Consider the following 14,514-nt stretch of genomic DNA (forward strand, 5'->3'; position numbering starts at 1 on the left):
CGCCGCCGCGCAGCAGAGCTGCTTCCTGCCTGTTCTAAGTTAATGTTTCTAAATTTAAAGTAAAAGAGTAATGAGGGCCGCTTATATTAAAAGCGGAGATATTCTCAACAAGTTGAGAATGGCTAAATTCAAAATCTTTTGGTGCGAGCAGGTGGAGATGTATGTGTGTCTTGTTAAGCGATGGAAACTGGAATGTGATGACTCTGGTGATCCGTCGGGAGGAAGCCTCTCCTTGGACCTGCTTACAACAGGGCAGCTGGCTTCCCCCAGGGCAAGTGGTTCAGGAAAGAAAGAGGGAGTCCAGTATCTTTTATATCCTAACCTCAGAAATGACGACTGTTACTTCTGTCAGATTCTGTCGGTCCCGCAGGCTCTTCTGTAATTGCCGCCGCTCAGGCAACCGCTGTCCTGCTTTTCCCTGGCCTGACCAGGTTCCTGAGAAATAGGACTTTTCATGCTAAAACTGGGAAAGTTCTGGGCAAACTGGGCCAGTGGAGCACACTAGCTGCTGTGCCACTGACCTTCCCAGCCACTCTCCACCCAATCTGCTTTCTCTCCTTCCCTCTTCCTTTTTTCCCCACCTCCACCCCTTCTGTGTTCTCTCCTCTCCTTTCCTCTTCTCTTCCTTTTTCATCACTTCCAGGTGTGAAGAGAGAGTGGCAAACACATTCCTGGCCTGGGTCCTAGTGACAACTTTAGCCAAAAAAGAATGAAGAGGTGGGTGTCACCCTCAAGTGTGTAGACCTTTCAGGTGGCATGACAGGGAGTAAAAGCTGCCTATGAGAAACAAAGTCCTCAGGAGTTCTTCCAACAGTGAAAACAAGCACAAACCAGGTGAGAATAGACAGGCTCTTCTCACTTTGAGCCATCCTTGTCCCAATACCTGCAGTTGGTACCCCCACCCAGGATGTTCACAGACATGCACTGCTTGTGGGATGGGGTGGGTGGTAAATTATTCCATTACCAACCAACTCATCAACTGATGGAATTAATGAAATAATGTAAGGTGTTTCCCGGAGGTCCCCCAACAGAGTGAGGTGATAAAGGGTCTGCCTACTGTAGCAAACTGACAGAAATTCGAGAAGGAACATACTGTGGGCTTTAAGACTAGGTTACAACATCTGTTTGGCTAGCAGAAATCTCATCCATTAGACAACAGCCAAAGCTGTGCTTTGTTTAGATGCTGTGAAAATTAATAATGAGAAACCTCATTAAAATGGAATTAGGAACTATTGGCAGGGGGAGTTCTCACGCCCTACCCCTCCTAATCAATTGCAGACCCAAGAGGAAAGGACTTGACCTTGCACTTGGACACTACTCTACTACTCTAATCTCCCCAACCTCTGCAACAGCTCAGCCAATGAAAAGCCACCATACTGCAAACTTCCAGTTTACACCAATGAACTGTTAGTTTATGATGGCCTTCCCAACTTAACCCTTTTCTCCTCAAAAAGTGTCTCTCTCTTTTGTTCCCCATTCTTGCTTAGGGTTTTGCAGTAGCTTGTTTGTCCCAGATTGCAATTCTCTTTTATTCTCAAATAAACCCATCTTTTGTTGTAAAATAACCAGCAGTTTTTATCTTTAAGGTTAACAGTGCGAAACTTTATCCCTACATGTGTGGGAAATCCAAACCTTCAGGAAGCAAACATGCAGAAAGGAATGTGGTGGCACTGAGAGACAGCTGCAATTACAGGTCATTTTCTCATGGAAGGAGGAAAAAGATGTGGGTGGTAGGGGCAGGATTTGTTGGTGTGGAGTTTAACAAAATCCAGTCTGTTTCTAACTCGAACACGGTTGAGAAATGTGGAAAAGTGGCCATGAGCCACACTGGGACCATTGTGGACTTTATCTTTGGAAGCAGAGTTCACTTAAACTCAACCCACCAGATAGAAAAAAAAAATAACGAGGAGAAACCTGACCTTGAATCACCAGGGACCATGGGACCATAGTCTGCCAAATTAATCAGGGTGAAGAATGAAGCAGCACAGACAATAACGGTGACATGTGTGAAGCTGGCATCCCAGTACCAACAAATTCTCTGTACAATAGCCCTGTATGACCCATGAAAAGGGTAGACGGCTCATGGAGACTAACAGCGGACTACTGAAGACTACTGATTGTGCAAATGCTTCTTTTCTCAGCCTTATCTCAGAAAAGAGCTAACTGCAGTTTAGCTTCGAGTTAGAAGGATCATAGTTTACGTTTCCTCCACTGCCACAATTACTTTTGCCGTCTCAATTTGGTTAGAAGGGATTTGGCTTTGATATCGGTCCTGAGTGTAATAATAAACTATACTGATGATATCATAAGAATATCAGAAACTGAAGAATAAACTAGGTAGAACTGACCTCAATGCATTAGTGGCACCAAAAGAGAGTGTTTGCTAAATCCACCAAAGATCTAGGGACTTGCCCAAACGGTGAAATTGTTAGGAATATTCTGGGCGGAAGCCACCCATGATGTTCCACAGGCGACTCAAAAGAAACTGATATCCTTACCTACCCCTAGAACTAAACAAGCAGCCCAGTGTTTGGTCTGTTTGGATTAGGGAAGATGCATATTCTACATCTGGGAATATTGCTAACTCCTATCCATGCAACTATCTCAAAGGAGGCCAAATTTGAATTAGGACCTAAGAAAGGTCATTTCTGGTTTGCAAAAAGCAGTGTCTCTCAATCTCTGTCTGTCTGTCCTTGGACCCCTGTGATCCATTCAGAAATGATTTTGGAAGCGGCTGCAATGCTTAGTAAAGAAGATTGGAATCAATGGCAAAAGCCTTTGAGTGCCACCTAGTGGTGACCACTAAGATCTGGGACCAGAAAATTTTTGGATGCTGGGGCATGATAACCTACCATCTGAGATACAGTTACTAGCTTGCTGCTGGGTGTTGAGATGGCCCCTGGGACTGAAAGACATAAGATAATATTGAGACATGAAATTCTGATAATGTTCTGGACCATGTTGGAGAAACGCTGTAATAAGGGATGCAGTGTCCGTAAGTATCCCATAATAAAAAGGAAACCATTTTTGCAAGAGCATCTACAGAGGGAATGCAAATAGGCAGCCATCAGACCCACAGTCGGTAACCTGTTTTCTCGTAGGAACAACTTTAGAACCACCTGAGTTACTGCCAGAGCCTACGGTCACTTGTTTTTGTGGATGGAACGCTATTAAACAGAATAGGCGTAATGATGGGTTTCTGATAACCAGTAGACATCTTACAGTGGGTCTGAATTCCCCTGGGAAACCGCCCCACCCTCAGCCTAGGAAGGCAATGGGAAACGTAATGACATATTCAAACTAAATTTCATCTAGGCGTAACTACTATGCATTTAACTCTAGTACGGGGGACACAACATTTTTGAATACAAACCATGTAACATCCCCACATACATACGCATAGATTGGTGGGCCTTTACTCGTATTGCACGGAGTTTATAAATTACTATTGTTAAGAATTTACATATTCGTGTCATGGTGTCTTCCCACTGACGAAGATGATCTTTATTCAAGTCTTTCTCATCGCTTCACTCTGACACTAACTTTCCTTGAGATTTGTCCCACATAGATAATCCAAGATAGTGTCTTCATCTCAAGATCCTTAATTTAATCACATCTGCACAGTCCTATTTGCCTTATAAGGGAACATATTCACAGGTTCCAGGAATTAGAATGCAGATATCGTGTGTGTGTGTGTGTGTGTGTGTGTCTGTGTGTGTGTGTGTGTGTTGGGGGCATTATTCTTTCTACCATAGGTTCTAAACTTCTCTATTACATCAATTAATGACATGGAAAGTATATATAATAAACATATATATAATGCTTATATAATAAGAATCGAGCACAGTATTTCTTTCAATACCTGCTGTTCCTACTAAATTATAAACCTTACGTGGGCAGAGGCTCACACTGTTCACACGCTCACAGTTATGTGATGGCTCACTGGAGTTTACAATTCGGGATGGACGACTGAAGAAGCGACTGTAATTGTGGGGAGAAAACATAAAATTAGATCTTTCATACAAGATTGAGAGATTTTTAAAAATATTTTTTAAAGATTATTTTAAAGAAAGAGAAAGAGGGAGTGTGGGGGAGGATGGGCAGAGGCAGAGGGAGAGAGAGAATCCTCCAGCAGACTCCCGGCTAAGCATGGAGCCTAACTGAGGGCTGGATCCCAGGACCCTGGGACCATGGCCTGAGCGGAAATCAATAGCCACTTAACTGATTGAGCCACCCAGGTGCCACAAGACTGAGAGAGTTTACGTAACTTCTACAGGTAAAGGAGACACAACAGAACCAGGATAGATGGGTGTGCCAACTGTCAAAGGGGCTGACAGGCAAGAAACATGAAGTCATTAGAGCAGAGGTGTTCAAGAGCCAGCAACAGGGATTCTCTAAAACCACCACATAAATGGAATAGAGGAAAGAGACGACGGAAAAGGATACTAAGGTGTTCACCACGACAAGGACATATCAGGTGGCCCTGGTCTCAGCGGAGGACCTGGGAGAGAAGCTGGTCCTATGAATGCGTGTCTGTACAGGATGAACATCATGGAGCTTCTGGAGCAGTTCTTAAGTTCCAAACGTGCAATGTCGGGCAGATAACAATTCCGCATGTAGTAACTGTGTAATTTCGTCACCAACTATTCCAGAACAGTGTGCCCAATCCTTTTGCTTTGTGATGGTTTCGCTGTCCTATTTTTTGTCCATGTTTTTGCCAGACACATAAATAGGAATTATGATGCTTACCAGCATTTGCAACGTCCAGCATAGGGTAACCAAAAAGCCAACGTGCTTGGAAGCTTTCGTTGTAAGCTCTGTCTGCTCTGAGTTCCTGAGGCTGATCGTGATGGCCTGGAAGATGCTCGAGAGGCAGGTGGTGCCAATGGACACACCGCTGACGACTCTGAACACACTGAGCGAGTTTACATCCGAAAGTACTGGGGGGAAAATGCCTTAACCCAAAGCTTCCACTGTATGGGGAACTCCTTTAGAAAGAATAAACAAGGAGTTGACTAAAGCCAGGTGCTTGAGAATCAAATCCACAGACCTTAACAGGCATCCCCCAAAACGAAGGTATATGTAGTAGTAAAGAAGAAAGAAATCCCCCAGGATTCCAAAAACAGTCTGTGATGAGAAGATCATCCCTGTTGCCAAATTCCTAGTAGCCATTCTGTCATTTCTCACTAACTAATATTTCTACCCAGAGTCCTTTCTGGAGGCGGAAATTCTGAGTTATTATTATCATGGCAACTGAAATCCTATATTCTCCACTTAGAATTTTTTCCCACACACATAAACTTACCAAGCTATAGCTCCTGTTCTAATGAGATTTTCTAAGTTTGTACATTCTACCCAAGGAAAACCCCTTTTCCACACGTGAGCACTTAATTACCTGGGTTCTTGATGAGCCCCCTTCCCTTACAGACCATCACTCAGACTGAAATAGAAAATACTCACCTGCTTCTTTCCTGCTGTTATGGCCACACCTGCCAAGGTCACTCACTGCGGATACTCAGCTTAGTTGTCATGGCAAAGCGAGCCGTCAATTAAATTTAAGATACTTGCAACAGCTGGAGTGCTCTAGCAGGATGGAAGTTATTTGCTTCTGGAGGGAAGCCCTAGGGGTGGAGATTCAGAAAGACAAAATATCATTAACACCTCTCTCTCCTCATACCTCCTGGGGCTAAGGTATTCCTTAAAAAAAAAAAAGTGCCAGTTTTTTGCTTTTCCTTTGCCTACAAAAGGTCAATGTGTCCCATTACGAGATCTACAATTTCACTTTTTCTCCAATGATTGCTTATTTCTATGCAGACATTTCATCTCGGAGAGTCAGGTAGGTGTAAAAGACGCAAACTCTTCTCTATAAAATGTAACCAGACTTACATTTGGGTTTCATAATCCTTTTTGGGCTGGGCTATCACTTGGAGGTGTATAAACTGTGCTGACCTGGGATGGCCACTGAGGAAGAAAAGCCACATTCTGCCAAGGAATGGTCAGAATGGAATTCAGATTTGGAAAATAGTTCCATATAATCCCCACTACTCCTCTCATCCTTTTCCTGGAAGCAGCAGAGAGACATGATGATTCCTTTTTGAAGGACAGTCACATCCAATCACCAAATTGCCCAACCAAGACATAGGACCAGGAGGAAGTAAAGGACGTAAAATTGGTCAGCCCAGTTTTTAGCAGTTTTTGTGGTAAACGGCATAACATCGGTCAAGGTGCAAATGGACTGGAAAGTCTAAAAGGTGATGCAGATTCATTTCAAGGGCCACGATGGTGTGGCTGGGGTCAACCTATCTGGATGTGTCAGCAGTGGTGAAGCATGACCAATGAACGGGAGTCCAATGAGTCAGTCCGCCAGGAGCGAGCAGGAGCGTCCCAAACCATGAGGCAACCACAACTCGGGCATGCCGTGAGAGCCTCTGCACCATCCCAGAGTCAGGCTTGATCAGCGCCTTGACAGTGGCCAGTGCCCACAGAGAACAGGTCCTCCCCACGAGCTTTCAAATGAGTGACCCGGACAACAGATCAATAGCTGAGGTTCATTTCTGTTTTGCAGCCCCAAAGAAGGTGTCCTTAATCAGACAGTCTGCAGTGTCCAACATGGAAGACCAAATCGCTAGACCATGGGCAACAACTCAAAACCCTGAGTTCCGACCCCTGCGTGGAATGATTATACTGCTTTCAGTCTTGCGTGGCTGACTCTGAGGCCAAACAGCTACGGCAGCCCAGGGGACACCATTAGGTGTCAGCTCCTGTGACCCATCAGTGAGTTGGGGACAGACATTTAGAAGACACTTGGTGAATCAGAGACCCTATAGAGCCAGCAAGATTTGTTTCTAGCAATGGAAGGGGACATAAAATATCCACCAAACACAGCCCCTGACTTTTCTTATATAGCTGAGAATTGGCTTGCGTGAGTCAGGTTTCCTTTTAAATATACTCTATCCAAATAAACCGGTAAATGTCAGTAAACTTTTTCTGAGTTCTGTGAGCCGCTCTAGCAAATTAACTGAACCCAACGACGAGGGTCATTGGAACCTCCAATCTGTAGCTGGTTGGTAAGAAGCACAGGTTGACAACCTGGGCTTGCTACTGGCATCTGAAGTGAGGGAGGAGGGCAGTCCTATGGGACTGAGCCCTTACCCTACGGAATCTGATGCTGTCTCTAGGTGTCAGAATTAAGCTGCATTGTAGGACACACTGCTGGTGTCCCAGAGAATTACTTGTTGGTGTGGGGAACCCGCCTGCCATGATGGAATTGGGTGCTCAGACCCCTTTTTAAGGATCCGTCCCTAAAGAGTATATATTTCCATGTGTCTGGCTACTTTCACTCAACATTAGGTTTATAGGATTCATCCATGTTGAGTACAAATGAATTTCATTCGTTTTTTTATTCCTGCCTGTTTGCAGCCATACTTGACCGTCTAGTCCCTGTCACTTAGCCTCTCTTCCCACAACCATGTAAGATGGTGGCATGGCGCCTGATCGAACATAGCCACGCAAGTCTGAGTTCCTTCCCTCCCCCAAGCACGCTGAAGCTTGCTGCTGAAGCTGTGGAGGTCAGGCTGTAGGCTAACAGAGACATCAGGAGGTCCGTAGGGAGAGATGTCAGGGTGCTGTGGGCAAGGTGCTAGCAAGGCCCATTTTCTTTTGGTTTCTAGCAGCTACAGGCTGCGTGCAGCTCAATCGCTTTAACTTACAATGTTGCTTCACCCAAATCTCTTTATCAGCTCTGGGGACTACTTGTCCCTCCCTCCCCCCCATCAGGAGAAGAATGAACCATACTTCTAGACCCTTCGTCCTTCTGCCAGGGGAAGACTGACGAACAAAGCACATTCAGAGTGTCTGTTTCAATCCCACCCCACACACAACAGCCTCATTCGCAGGTAAGACAGAGGAAGGCCCTACTCACCACCGTCCAGGTCTAACAGCTGGATGAGAGAATTTGCTTTTGGTCCCGGAGAGCCTTCTTTTTCCCTAACCAGACCCGCAAAGGGACCTTGTCGCTTTCTTTCCAAAGAGTCATGCCTCTCTCATCGCACCAGCCTTGTCACCAAGACTGCCAAGCAATATGAAGGGTGTTAGGTGTTATAACCACAAGCCAAAAACAAATTAGCTTGCCAGTTACATGGCTGCTGGCAGGAAGCACGAGACTTCTGGATTAGACACAAAAGTCTTAATCATTTGACAACTGGAAGCAAGAACTTCAGTTCACATCCCCTTCCGCACTCCACGCCCCACAAGGTGAGGCGAAGGGGCCCAGGCAGATGCTGTATGAACGGAAGGTCTGCGTCACCGCTGAGGAAACTCAGCCCAGATCTTTTGCTATTTATTACAAATAGAACTGCTCAACCTTGCCTCAGAAGGAGGTATAATTTTTCTTTTCTTTTTTTTAAGATTTTTTTTATTATTATTTATTTATTCGACAGAGATAGAGACAGCCAGCGAGAGAGGGAACACAGCAGGGGGAGTGGGAGAGGAAGAAGCAGGCTCACAGCGGAGGAGCCTGATGTGGGGCTCGATCCCAGGACGCTGGGATCACGCCCTGAGCCGAAGGAAGACGCTTAACGACTGTGCCACCCAGGCACAATAGTGCACCCTTTAAACACAATTTGTCATGGAGCAGGTCCCTAGAATTATACTATAATCAGTGAGCCTACATTTTATGGAGATATTTAAATATTAATTCATTATTGTAAGTGGTCAATAAATTTTTAAGCATAAATGAAAAATTGTTAGAAAAAAATTACTACTCCTTATCTAAAATAAGGTTACAAGGAACGAGAACATCTAAATATACACCTGTATTTTGAAGAATACATCTAACTAGCTTTGTTCAATGGCATTGTGTTTACATGCATTGCCATTACGCCTGACCGGTCAGGTTCAAATCTCCGCATTCCCATGAAAACAATCTGCATCTGACAAATCACTGAACCTTCTCAGGCTCAGTGCTCCTTGTCTTTTCCATGAAAATGCCAATACTGACTGTCATCAATTTATGGAGAAAACAGGATGCCCTACGTAGGCGGCCGTTAGAGTAATGATCTAGATTATGTAAAAAGCTCTTCAAGTGTTACAAATTCAGCCCTTGGAAACTTGTTGAAAGCAAATATTCTGAATAAATGTTTCCAAGTGGGAGCTACAGTAAGCGGAGAATAATGGATTTTAGCCGACGTGACACGTGCGCCTCACGCCTCAGGTTCCCATACAGGAATCTGGCTCAGGAGAAGAATTTCGCTCCCTGGGATTTTACAGAATGACGACCAGGGATTTGGTGTTGGGAATGATCTTTTCATTACAAACAGTAGTTGGAAATTCTGGGGAATTTCTCTGTTTCTTATCATTATCTTTTCCTTTATCTGACAGGCTACAAGCTTAGGTCCACAGATTTGATTCTGGAACACCCGACTGTAGCCAACCTCTTGGTTATTTTTTCTAAAGGAATTCCTCAGACAATGGCCGCTTCCGGGTTGAAACATTCCCTCGATGATTCTGCATGCAAACTTGTTTTCTATGTTCACAGAGTGGGCAGGGATGTGGCCACTGGAACCACCTGCCTCCTGAGTGTCATCCAGGTGATGACGATCAGTCCTGGGGACTCCGGGTGGGCGGGGCTTAAGGTAAAAGCTCCCAGTACCTGGGCACCTCCATCGTCTTCCGCTGGATCATGACTGCAGTGCCAAGTATTTTGGCTCCTTTTCACGGGACTGACAAAAGGAATAGCAGAGACAGCATGAGGACAGCAGATCGTGACTACTGCCACGCAGCGTGTTACAGCAAAACCACAGAGTCACTCTATGCGCCACCGCTATGACTCCATGACGGTTTCTGCTTGGGGCTCATGGTCCAGTCCAGGGGCTCATGGTCCAGTCCAGCGGCTCCATGGTTTCCATCCTGCACAGGCACAGGCAGTGAGCCCAATTCATTCAAAGGAACACTGTCTCCCCGAGATCCTCCCCTGAGACCACAGTCACCAGAAGCATCTTTGTCCCGGCATGCTTCTTTCTTTCTTTTGGACACTGTCCTCTATCTTCCACGTGTGTTTGTCAGTTACTAATGCCCCCAGTCCATGGCTGAGGAACACTCCTACACTACTTGCCGCGTGTTTTCCTACTGTCGGTCCCTACGTGCTCATGAGCCGTGACCCCAGAATGTCCACCCTCTGCTCTGCCTGGAGAAACAAAATTCCCTACACTTTTAATGAATATGTAAGTTATATGCACCTTCGCAATCGTTAGTTGTTCATTTATTAACGCCTTTCAATGTATAAGCACATTTCGAAATATTCACATTAGGAGAGAGGGGTAAACAAGACAAACGGAGCTTCTGCTCGTAAACAAACAACATCAAGAGCAATTATAAAAGAAATGTGGTGTATTTATCAAGTTAAGGTAAGGTATTTCTTCCTTATCCAAGGTCTCACTCTCTGCTGGGAGTTCCCTGCAGTCAACGGCAGCCCGTGAGCAGACAATCCTCCTTCTGACGTTGTCAGAGGGTCAACAGCAGCCAAGTGCTGCATCACAAGCCTACCTCATTCACCACACTTCATCTCATCACGTAGGCATTTTATCATCTCACATCATCATCATCAGAAGGGTGAGTACAGCACAATAAGATATTTTGAGAGAGAGGAGCCCCATTCACACTTTTATTACAGTATACTGTTATAATTGTTTATTTTATTAGTGCTTATTGTTGTTAATCTCTTACCATGCCTGATTCATAAGTTAAACTTTATCATACCTATGTATGTATAGAGAAAACCAAGTCTGTATCGGGTTCAGTACTATCTGCAGTTTCACGCATCCACTGGGGGTTTAGAATGTATCTCCCGTGGATGAGGGGAGACAATTGTATATTTATATGTATATGTTGTCAGATTAATATTTTTCCATCAAATAATATTGGATAATTATACATTCAGGAACATTAAAATAATTCTTATTCCAGTAATTGCAAACTGCTTTTTCTTGAAGTTCTTTTTTATCTGATATTTATCTCACCATGCTGTTAGGACTTAACTGGACACTCAGGGATTCAGGGCCAGGGTCCCCAACAAGAAAACAGGGAGCTGGGACAGCTAAGACAAAACCGCACTAGCATCCTGTTTTACAGCGTAGACAAGACCACGATAGCATCCTGTCTAGCAGCCTCTGCAGAAGTGACTTGGGCAAAACATCCTGGAACAAAACAATTAGCCATGAAACACTGGCCACTATCACAAGTTGAGGCAGTTAGTCTCCGAAACACCATCAACACATGCACGGTAACCCGACAGGCAGACGGGTGCACGGTCAGAGCCCTGACTGGCACACCTTAGCGGCCAGTCCACAGGGGCCCACTCTCAGGATGCTCAAGATAGTTCTGCAAAAGAGCTTATAAAAACCCCTAGATTTGAACACCAAAACGTCAACCCTCTCGGGGCCCCTCCCTCTCTAGGAGCTTTGTACTATCAATAAACTTTGCTGCCCACCACCCTTCATCGGGTCTACCTCTTCATTCTCCCAAGCAGCGTGACCAAGAACCGCGGGTACTAAGGGAATAAAATTCCTGTAACAGGTGCTTTTGGCTCAGGGCGTGATCCCGGCGTTCCGGGATCGAGCCCCACATCGGGCTCCTCCGCTGAGAGCCTGCTTCTTCCTCTCCCACTCCCCCTGCCTGTGTTCCCTCTCTCGCTGGCTGTTTCTCTCTCTCTGTCAAATAAATAAATAAAATCTTTAAAAAAAAATCCTGTAACACTAATTAATTTGGAAGTGTAGGTGATATGGAAATTTTTTAGCAACACAATTTATGAATATTGACCTTTCCCCCACCTCCAGTTGGGACAAAATGTCGAAGCAGAACCATATCCATGAAAGATAGAAATGGAAAAGAGTCTTACAAATAAAAGCACTGGTTGAATGGACAGATTCTAGAAGCCTGGGATAAGCAATGCGGCTTACTCATTTAAATAGCATGGGGTGGTGACCACATTTTTCTATACCTATTTTTGCTGAATGTGCAGTAGTCACCTGTGATTGCTTTTGTAATTAAGAAACACAAAAGGAGTTCAAATTGTTTTTCCCTAAAAAGTAAACACACAATTTGATGTCCGCCATCAAGCTCTCCTCATAACCAAGTCAGAGATTAGAGGCATGAGGGTAGATGACCCTTACTGCGCATACACGCAAACACATTTGCACATAAACAACACGAGTGTATGCACAACATATATATATATTTTTAAAGATTTTATTTATTTATTTGAGAGAGAGAGACAGCCAGCGAGAGAGAGAACACAAGCAGGGGGAGTGGAAGAGGAAGAAGCAGGCTCCTAGCAGAGGAGCCTGATGTGGGGCTCGATCCCAGAACGCCGGGATCACGCCCTGAGCCAAAGGCAGACGCTTAACCACTGCACTACCCAGGCGCCCCTAACAACATATATTCAGATACAACCATATACCCTCTCGTATCTCACACACTCTCATGTATTCTTCCATAACTCCCACCCTGACCACACCCACCACCATTCACATTCATAAAACCACTTTCATCCAATCAGCCTGCAGGTGTGTATCTTGACAGTACGGGCATACACGGGAAAGGAGGGTGTATTGTAAGGTACTGGCTCATGAGATTAATGGAGAGTGAGAAATCCCAAAATCTCTAGTTGGTAATCCGGAGACACTACCTGTCCGAGTCTGAATGCAGGAGAAAACCTATGTCCCGGCTCAAAGACAGGCGGAAGACAAATTTTCCTTTACTCAGTATCTTTGTTCTATTCAGGCCTTCAAGGAATTGGAAGAGACCAACCCACACTGGGGAAGGCAATCTGGTTTAGTCTATGAATTCAAATGTTAATCTCACCCACAAACACCCCCGGAGACACACACAGAATGATGTTTAACTAAGTATGGGGGCACCCCATGCCCCAGGCAGGCCGACACATAAAACTCACCATCACACCATTTAACGAGACAGCTGTCCTGCCACTCAGAGAGCGAGCAGTTGGTGATGGGGTGGCGCGGGCAGAGGAGGCGGCTGGGACTCTGACGACTCCCTAGAACACCTGTCACATCTGAACTGCAACCTCCAGGCATCCCATTACATGAGATGAGAAACCTTCTACTTGTTTTAGTCATTTTCCAGGTCCTGTTTCCTCCTCAAACCCTAACTACCCGTGCTCCTGACCAACCCCCTCCTCGGGTTCGATCACCTTCCTAGAGCTGTTCACAGAGCTCAGGAAAACCGTTTACTCATGAGATTAGGGGTTTATTATAAGAGGATAGAACTCACGAACAGCCAGATGGGAGAGGGGCCCAGGGCCAGGTATGGGCAACAGGCAGGGAGCTTCCATGTCCTCTCCAGGCCTGGGAAAGTGCCCCAGTCCTGGGAACGCTAGGATTCTGGTGAAGCAAAGGCAAGCCCTTCTCCTACCATGAGGCAGATGGGTCCAAATGTTCAAGCACAATTGAGAGGAGGCTTGAATTACTCTTTCTGGCATCAGCGACAGGAATAGGAGCAAGGGGCGGGCTTGTGACAGCAGGCAGGCCATTTAATACACCACAGTGCTCTTGCTGTCCTAGACCAAAGCCCCATCTTCTTCCTATAGGAAGCCTTCCTCTGGTTGGACTTTCTTTTTCGCTGCCGATTTCTGCACAAGTTGATTCTGACAGTGTTTGCCAGCTCGTCCGTTGCTTCTGGGGACACACGGAGCCTGGAGTTTCATTCAATCACACCACCATCTGTTTCGTGGGGTTTTGTTTGTTTGCTGCAAAAAGCTTTATCGTTTCCGTTTGGGAAAGGGCTCCTGGGAGAGGCTGAGGCACAAGCCCTGGTATCAGGGGCTTGTCAGAGGGGCCCCCTCGAAGGCTGCTGGTCTCCAGAGGCTCCTAATCGTGCTTGAGAGGGAGCCCCTCGAAGAGATACCCGCCCAGCCCAGCCTGGGGGCCGGCCAGCCTGCGGAGGTTGGTCAGGGGGTCACCCATCTTCTTGATGAGTTTCACCTCCTCATCTAGGAAGTGGTTCTCCAGGAAGTCACAGAGCTGAGTGACAAAGACGAGAAAACATTGCCACTTATCCATCCACAGTATCAGATGGGGAAACGAGACTCAAAGGGAAATCTGCCCGATTCAGTGTGGATGAAGGGACTACTTACATGGGGGTCTGCGCGGGCAGAACCCAGGGCAGGCAGATCCAAAAGGGCCTGGTTCTGTTCTTCTCCAGAACCACAGTGGCCCATTTCATGGGAACTCAGCTGCGCCCTGTGTTTACGTACTGCGGATCTAACCAGAGCAGGAGGGCGTGGTTGCCCAGAGACTGCACGGCTTACAAAAAGTAAAAGATGGACTATCTGGCCATTTACAGTAAAAAATAGCCATTTCTGACACAGATTCACATTTTGTCACGTACGTGGAAAGCTATAAAATTTCAGAAATATAATAGCACAGAAAAACCCATTTTAGAGTAAATATTAAGCAAGGATGATACAAGATTGGTCTCAGCTGGAAGAGGAAACCAGTA

General features: G+C 45.6%; 1 long non-coding RNA gene and 1 pseudogene across 1 annotated transcript; one reads left to right on the forward strand and one right to left on the reverse strand.

Annotated features, from left to right (window-relative positions):
- Positions 1-9,268: 9,268 nt before the first annotated feature.
- On the forward strand, positions 9,269-10,351 carry LOC121103343 (annotated as a pseudogene).
- A 3,570-nt stretch (positions 10,352-13,921) lies between these two features.
- On the reverse strand, positions 13,922-14,211 carry LOC103657335. Its single transcript, XR_566806.2, has 2 exons — positions 14,150-14,211; positions 13,922-14,036 (listed from the first exon to the last, which is right to left on the reverse strand). It is a non-coding gene; the product is annotated as an uncharacterized LOC103657335 (long non-coding RNA).
- Positions 14,212-14,514: the final 303 nt, after the last annotated feature.

Source organism: Ursus maritimus, unplaced genomic scaffold (assembly GCF_017311325.1).
Source record: "Ursus maritimus isolate PB19 unplaced genomic scaffold, ASM1731132v1 scaffold_19, whole genome shotgun sequence".
Lineage (NCBI taxonomy): Eukaryota > Metazoa > Chordata > Mammalia > Carnivora > Ursidae > Ursus > Ursus maritimus.